The sequence below is a fragment of the Amphiura filiformis genome, chromosome 11 (assembly GCF_039555335.1).
Source record: "Amphiura filiformis chromosome 11, Afil_fr2py, whole genome shotgun sequence".
NCBI classification, from domain to species: Eukaryota; Metazoa; Echinodermata; class Ophiuroidea; order Amphilepidida; family Amphiuridae; genus Amphiura; species Amphiura filiformis.
Window position 1 is genome coordinate 49,995,689 of NC_092638.1, and position 8,019 is coordinate 50,003,707.

The 8,019-nt window shown below is 36.3% G+C and overlaps 1 protein-coding gene across 1 annotated transcript in view; it reads left to right on the forward strand.

Moving 5' to 3' along the window:
* Nucleotides 1-437: 437 nt before the first annotated feature.
* Nucleotides 438-8,019, forward strand: part of LOC140164951 (inositol 2-dehydrogenase-like) — a 45,369-nt gene continuing 37,787 nt past the window's right edge. Inside the window, exon 1 of the mRNA XM_072188351.1 lies at nucleotides 438-549. The gene's annotated coding sequence lies outside the window, so the exon portion shown is untranslated. The remainder of the gene's footprint in view (nucleotides 550-8,019) is intronic.

Sequence of the window (8,019 nt, forward strand, 5' to 3'; positions counted from 1 at the left end):
CATTATTATAGTCTTTGCTGTCAGGAGAGTTTTGTGAAGGGTCCGGTGGTTATTTTGTACGTTTTCCTCCCCCCACCGGACTCAAGTACAGGGAATAAACCATAGACAGTAACACTATGGCTGTCAAAAAAAAAAAATGTTATACTTGCATAAATTATATACATAGGCCTACCGTATTTTATGTAATGTCATGTTTCAATATAGTTTGGATTATTGATAAAATCGGAAGCAAAGTAAAATAAAAAGTGGGGGGGACATTTGATATTGTGTCCCCCCCCCACTTTAAAAAGTGAGGGGTACGTGTCCCCCTGTCCCCCACCCGATTTACGCCCTTGTACTGAGCTCATAAATATTCTCTGCAGAATGCTACATGTAGTATTAAAATAGGCCTATAATTATATGCGGTGATCAGTGGAGCCTGCATGGCGTGTAGGATCTTTGCTACGAAAATAACAAGCATACGCGTTTACAACGGACGTACGGACTGTGTACATGTAGTGCAGTGCAACGGACAGGTGGATCTCGTGATATTAGTCCAACTTACAAAATGTAAGTCATTTTTATTTTTTATAAATTAGGCCTAAAAAGTGGAATAGATAGGCCTATTACAGATTTTGGCCAAATTCAATATTAGGCCTATAGCTAAATATCAAACCATGTGTAGATTGGATCGTTTGTCAAAGGAAACCTCCAATGTCAACATACGATTATTCGGGACAAATTATGGATACACAGGAATTTTTAAAACAGCTATAGAGGTCGGGTGGGTGGGCGGGGAAAAAACCTATGATGTGCATTTTCACTGTTACTTTTTTGGCAAATAGGCCTCCGCTCAGGACGATTCAATTTAACAACATTGTCATTTTGTAGTGGTTACAAAAGCTTGAGAACTGTTCAAAAATAGTGCATTTTCTATGGTGAAGTGTATTTTACCCGGGGTATTTTATGGCCCTGTAAAATTAAACACGGTCAGATATTGGTAAAATACCAAATGGGTCATGCTGAAAATCGCACACTGGCTCTAATCATAATAATATATTAATATTTTTATTAACGACTGAACCATGCATGATCCGAGTGCATGGTCAGATCGACAATTAAGCAAGCGCATTTTTTGATGAGAAGGGCAGATGTATAAATTTAGGGACCGCTCATTATTTACAGGGGAGGGGGGCCGGGAAAAAATGTAGGGGGGGGGGGCTATGTGATTTTCACTTTAACAAACAGGGGGGTTATGTGATTATATTTTTCCTGATAGGGGGGTCAGGTGAAATTTAATATTAAATTATTCACTATGATTACCGGTATGATTCACTACAATGGGCCTATTTACCTCATATTTGGCCATTTTAGCCACAAGAATGTAAATTTTTTGTGCGCTTCGCGCGAATCTATTCCTGCACCATATTTTGAGTTTAGCTTCAATATGGCAACATTTTTGTGCCCTTCGCATGCATTTGTGTCATAAACTTATTCTCTCACCAAAAGGTGCTGGATTCACATAATACCCTTCAAGAAATTTTTCCAACCACCTCATGTCATAAAGAAATCTACGCCACTGTTTATCAGCACATTAGCCATGGCAGGGTGGCAAGTCAGTCCCCTCCCTGCTCAGTCGACAGATGTATTGTGATAAAACTTATGCATCTTCCTTTTGGTCTATTTTAGACCCTAAAATTAACCCCAGTTTTTATAGTATCAAAATGTTAAATTGCTGTCCAGGTAATGTTCTTTTAGTAGCAGATCAGTGGGACGATTTGGAAATTTTGCCCCCCCCCGGCTCGGTGACTCCGATACATCTTTCTTTGAAAGTTAGCATTGAAATAGCATATTTTCTGGGGACAGCTTGGAAAAAACTTGGATTACAATTGTGGGGAGAGGGGTGTCTTCTATATACGAAGAGCCAGAGGTGGCAATCATGTTGCCATGCTCAGGGGCCATCAAAAGGTGAATCCGGCCATGGTATACCAGCAAAATGTATTTCTCGATGTGAGGGGGGGTACGTATTTTTTGTGGCGGCAAGAGGGGGGGTTATGTAATTTTAGATGCTGCTAATAGGGGGGGTTGTGTAACTTTATGAACTCAATTTTGAAATCCTCCCGGCCCCCCTCCCCTATAAATAATGAACGGTCCCTTAGCATAGGACTTTGGAAAACTGAATCGGTGAATTTTATACCACAGTCATTTAGGCCCTACAACATGGACGAGGTGAAGATCAGTTTTTAGGCAAAAAAAGGTTCGTCTCACGGTCGCAGATCCTGGATTTCCAGGATCTGTGTCTCAGCATAGACTCTGTCTTGCAGAGTATGGCTGCAACCTGCATGCTGTAGTCCGTGTAGCAAATTCCCTTTTAAAAGGGAAAGCCGGGCTCGGTTGAGGAGCCCGGGAGAAGGAGTCTTGTTTTACTGGGTGGACACACGCTTGGGTCCTGATAGGACCAAGCTCAAGCAAAATGCTTAAGCCAAGCCTTCAAAGTTGGCTCACGGTAATTAAATCTTGAGGTCCTAGTCTTGAGGGGCTGTGCAATAATTATGAGCCCTGGGGAGGGTAAAATTGGGGGGGCAAGAAATTTTGGCGAGCCGAAAGGGGGGGCAAGCAATTTTGGCAAGCCGAGGGGGGGCAAGCGATTTTTGGCACGCATTCACGGGGCGCCTTTTTAATAAAACACTCTAAAAAGGCTTAGGAAAACGGTACGGAAACGCTTAAATATGCAAATTTTCCTGCTCGCTGCGCTCGCAACATACATCTAGACCATAAAAGTTTGGAATTTCCCAAAAATTTGGCATATGGAATTTCCCAAAAATTTGGCATAGGCTATGTAAGTGGGGGGGGGTAAAGAATTTTTGGCGGGCCGAGAGGGGGGGAAGCGATTTTGGCGGGCCGAGAGGGGGGCAAGCGATTTTGGTGAGCCGTTCGGAAATTTTACCCCCCCCGGGGGGCTGATAATTATTGCACAGCCCCTGATGGTTGATTGAATGTTCCTGACTACCAATGGCGTTAATGTTATTCTTGAAGACAAGAGATAAATTATCCGTAGTTTGGCCAAAACCTGTAAGCACCAACACGCGTTTTTTCATTTTCCTCTAAACTTTTAAAGTCGGTGTAAAACACCAGTTTCTTCCCTTTTATCTTTCTATCCCCATGGGGACAGTAAAAGCTAACATTACTGGTAATATGAAGAAAAAAAACTAATATGATTTTTAATTTTATGGAAATGGATTGGTACAGTATTATAGGCCTATGGCTTTAGGCCTACTAAAAAAAATGAGGGAAAAGAGAGAGGAAAAAGTTTTTGAACGCAAACCCCAACACAATCAGTATAGAATGCTGGTCCGATAATGGGCCAAAATTCATTAATTGTGGGCCGAAAACGTGTTCTTAAAAAGATTTGACAGATCAGAGAGTCATGTTAAATCTAAGTACCATTATCTTTTCAAGTTTAATATTAATAAAAATTCACTTTAAAAGGGAAAGCCAGCCTCAATGTAGAAGAGGTCTTAATTCAAAAAGTGATACCAATTCCATGCCTGCAGACTACAGTCAATCATTGTTTGATAATAAACAAACATTCTTCTTTCATTTAACCTGATAGGCCTATATCGTAGACAATATTATTTCCAACAAGACGTTTTAACAATTATAGGCCTAGGCCTAGGCCTACTTGTTATTCGTATAATTATAAAACAAAGCATTAGGGCCTATAGGCTTAAGTTACATGCAAGAACGGGACCCGGGGAACATGATAATAACCTTTCTGGTCATTCCAGAAAGCTTACAAATTAATATTGCATCTGCACATGTTTGATAACACTTCCGGAAATGCTTAAGTTAATAATAAGTTAATAATATGATTAAGTTTAAATCAGTACCTAATACAAATGTGACATGTTTAAAAAAAGCGAGACCTTGCTACTTCCTTTAATACGTTGTCACTAACGTTTTTGTACCGGCCAGCCACATTGTACCGCCGGTACTTATTAATTGGCTCAAGTTTGTTGTTGTTTCTAACTTTCTATATTAGATAGTGTATGAACAAAACAGAAAATATTGTCAAAAAATTATCAAGTTGTCAAGGCAAATAGAAATACCAAAATTGGTGTGTGAAGACGACAGAAGTTTTGTGTTGATTTTGCATTACTGAGGTAAAATCAGTATATATTTTAGGAACTTTCTTTCTAAATTGAAAATTTGGCAAATTCGCTGGTCCTCTTACCATGCACATTGACCTTCTTAGAGTATAAAGCACAGGGGACAATATAATACTAAGTACAAGTTCCAATATATGTGTGTCAGTCTGTGGTCATAGTGCTTTTCAAGCAGGGTCAATGTTATCTAGCAGCGATCATAATGAAACTGTTTTGATGTCATTACACATCTATTCAAGAAAACTTACACATGAAAATTAATTAGTAACTGGTGGGAGGGAATAATTGGCAGGACAATTGGTTCTACATTTAGGAGTTTCACAGGATAATAATTAGATGTTAGGATAGAAGATGGTGTAATGTTATGCCCTTAATCAAAAGTCTGCTATCAAAACCTATTTGCACACATGATAAACCTTCTTTTGGATAAGTTGATTAACTTCATAATAATGATGATATAAATCATAAAAATGGAGCTTTAGTGCAGCCATGAGTGCAGATGTAACGAATTATGTTCCTACGTATATCACTAGTCTTTAACCATGCTAACAAAATTAATACAATAGCTTTGGGTTTCAGTATGTGTAGGCCTATAAAATATTTGTTGTTTATATATTCCAAAAATGAATTAATCTATACTAAAAGATGCGAATGTTGTTTGCTTTGACAAGTTTCATTTGTGCAATCACAAATATTATATAGACAGTTTTGACGTAAGTGAGAGAAGAATACATAACAGGGTGTAACATAAACTATTGGGCAAAATCGCTAATGAATTAGCTTCCGAAATTCTTAAGGATGTAGAAGGGATCACATCAAATGATCACATTTGGTACCAAATGATCACATTTGGTGCTAAATGTTATTAAATGTTTGGAATTTATTTCATCTTATTTCAAATTTATGTAACAACTTAAAGACTGATTTTGAGAGAATAGCAACAAATGGAAATTGGCTCAAAATACACTAATCTTTACACTTAAAAAATTATTTTTACTCAGGGACTGTCTTTTGGAATTTGCAGGAGAGTATTAAATAGCTCTTCTGGAGCATTCAATGGGAGCAGTTTTAGTCCATTTACAATAGAATGTAAGAGAGAATGGTAAAACCAAGGAGAGCTAAAAATCACTCTCCTCTATCAGATTTTAGGAGAGCAGTAAAGAGTGATTGCTCTCGCTCTTCTCAAAAGGCAGTCCCTGTTTACTGTATATTTATATTTTAATAAAAACCCTTTTAAAAGGGACGTACCGGCAAAAGGATGAATTACAATGAGTAACATCAGATTTCTTTTTTTTAAATATAAATATACAGTAAATATAATTTTTAAGTGTAAAGATTATGGTTGTTTGAGCAATTTGAGCCAAATTCCATTTGTTGCTATTCTCTCAAAATCAGTCTTTACGTTGTTACATAAATTTGAAATAAGATGGAATAAATTCCAAACATTTGGTACCAAATGTGATCCCTTCTACATCCTTAAGAATTTCGGAAGCTAATTCATCAGCAATTTTGCCCATGGTACTCCGTACCCTGTTTTGTATTTTTCTCTCACACTATACTTACGTTAAAACTGTCTATAATTGTGATTGCACTAATGAAATTTGTAAAAGCAAACAACATTCGCATCTTTTACTATAGATTAATTCATAACAATCTGCTTTTGAAAATTTAAACACACAGAATATTAAACACTATATCAAGAATAATTATTTTTGGAATATATTAACAACAAATATATTATACTGAAACCCAAAGCTATTGTATTAATTTTGTTAGCATGGTTAAAGACTAGTGATATATGTAGGAACGTAATTTGTTACATCTGCACTAAAGCTCCATTTTCTGATTTATTTCATCATTATTATAGACCTAAATATATGAAGTTAATCAACTAATCCAAAAGAAGGTAATTGTTTATCATGTGTGCAAATAGCTTTTGATAGCAGACTTTTGATTAAGGGCATAACATACACCCTCTTCTATCCTAACATCTAATTATTATCCTGTGAAACTCCTAAACGTAGAACCAATTGTCCTGCCAGTTATTCTCTCCCACCAATTGCCAATTAATTTTCATGTGTAAGTTTTCTGGAATAGGCCTAGATGTGTAATCACATCAAAACATTTTCAAGATCATTAGCAAGATCTGCTAGATAACCTTGACCCTGCTTGAAAAGCACAATGACCACACACTGACACATGTACTGAGTATTATATTGTCCCCTGTGATTTATACTCTAATAAGGTCAATGTGCATGGTAAGAGGACCAGCGAATTTGCCAAATTTTCAATTTAGAAAGAAAGTTCCTAAAATATATACTGATTTTACCTTAGTAATGCAAAATCAACACAAAACATCTTTTGTCTTCACACACCAATTTTGGTACTTCTAGTTGCCTTGACAACTTGATCATTTTTTGACAATATTTTCTGCTTTGTTCATACACTATATCTAATAGAAAGTTAGAAACAACAACAAACTTGAAACCAAAAAATAAAAAAAACGAAATCTAATGTTACTCATTGTAATTCATCCTTTTGCCGGTACATCCCTTTTTAAAGGGATTTTTATTACTTGACCTTTAAATATAAGTGGTTGTATTATCATGATTATTGCATTTAGATCGCGATCGCTGCTGTCAAATTATCCCGGCAAAAATGTCAACACAACACTAAACGCGTAACCACAATGACGTCATCCGGAAAGCGCCCAATTTTCTATTTTTGATAAATGACGCGCGATGTACATAACCTATATATTTTTCTTTCAATTGTCCCTTTAAGGCTATACGAGGTATTGTTGGTCGAAGCAGCCAAAAAAAAAATCGATTTTCATTATCTGAATCAATATATTATTGAAAAATAACACGTTGGTGTTTTGCAAAAGTTCATTCTACAAATCATATACTTTGAAAACCTGCTTAATTTATTGTTGTTAATGAGTTATGTACGTTTTACAAAAGTGTTGTTTTTTCAGCCCTCTTTACAACATAGGGTAGCTGCAGGTAATATGGGACAGCAGGTAATATGGGACACCTGTTTTCATTTTAACAAAAAGTAGCTTAGAGAAGGTAAACACTTTAAGTTGATTTAGAGACATCAATTGTGCTTTTAGAAATGCAGTTTTGGAGTCTGTGTATCAAACTCTTGGAAATCAATGCCAAAAAGAGTGAAATTGCCCAAAAAAATTATGTCGTTTTTTTGGCCTGATATAAAATCAATGACGTCACATTTTATGATTGTGTATCCAAAAACTCTGGTACTGAGGGGCATTTGTCATTTTTTATGATCTTTAGGTGATGGGTTAAGCTTATCAGCAGGTAAAATTCCACTGACAAGTGGCACTTTCCTTTTATAAATGATCATTTTCTCTGATTTTCAACTGAATGGGTGCAGGTAATATGGGACACATAGGAGATTGTGTGCATTGTCAATGCGAAAAGCAAAACTATTTAAAAAATTTTCTTGTAGAAATTTGCATTTAACATTCAAAATCATGTAACAAAAATGTTTTTAGAACCAAAGAGTGATTTTCTGAACTTTTTGATTTTCACCATAGAGATAACACAGTGTCCCATATTACCTGCACATGCAGGTAATATGGGACACTTGACGATGACGTCATTTTGACGTCATAGCGTCAAACAAACATAAAAACAAGGTAACATTGCCTGTTTTATTAATCTTAAAGGACAGGTTGTTCATCATAACAATCTCTTGTGGGCATATCTTCTTTAGTTTTTATGCAAATAAGCTAAACGTCCTTAATGGTCCCATATTCCCTGCAGGTACCCTAACTTAAGAACCACATGACCTACAAAAATATATCTGTGATATTTGAATTCTTCTACACGCTCGCTATGAATTGAGCAAT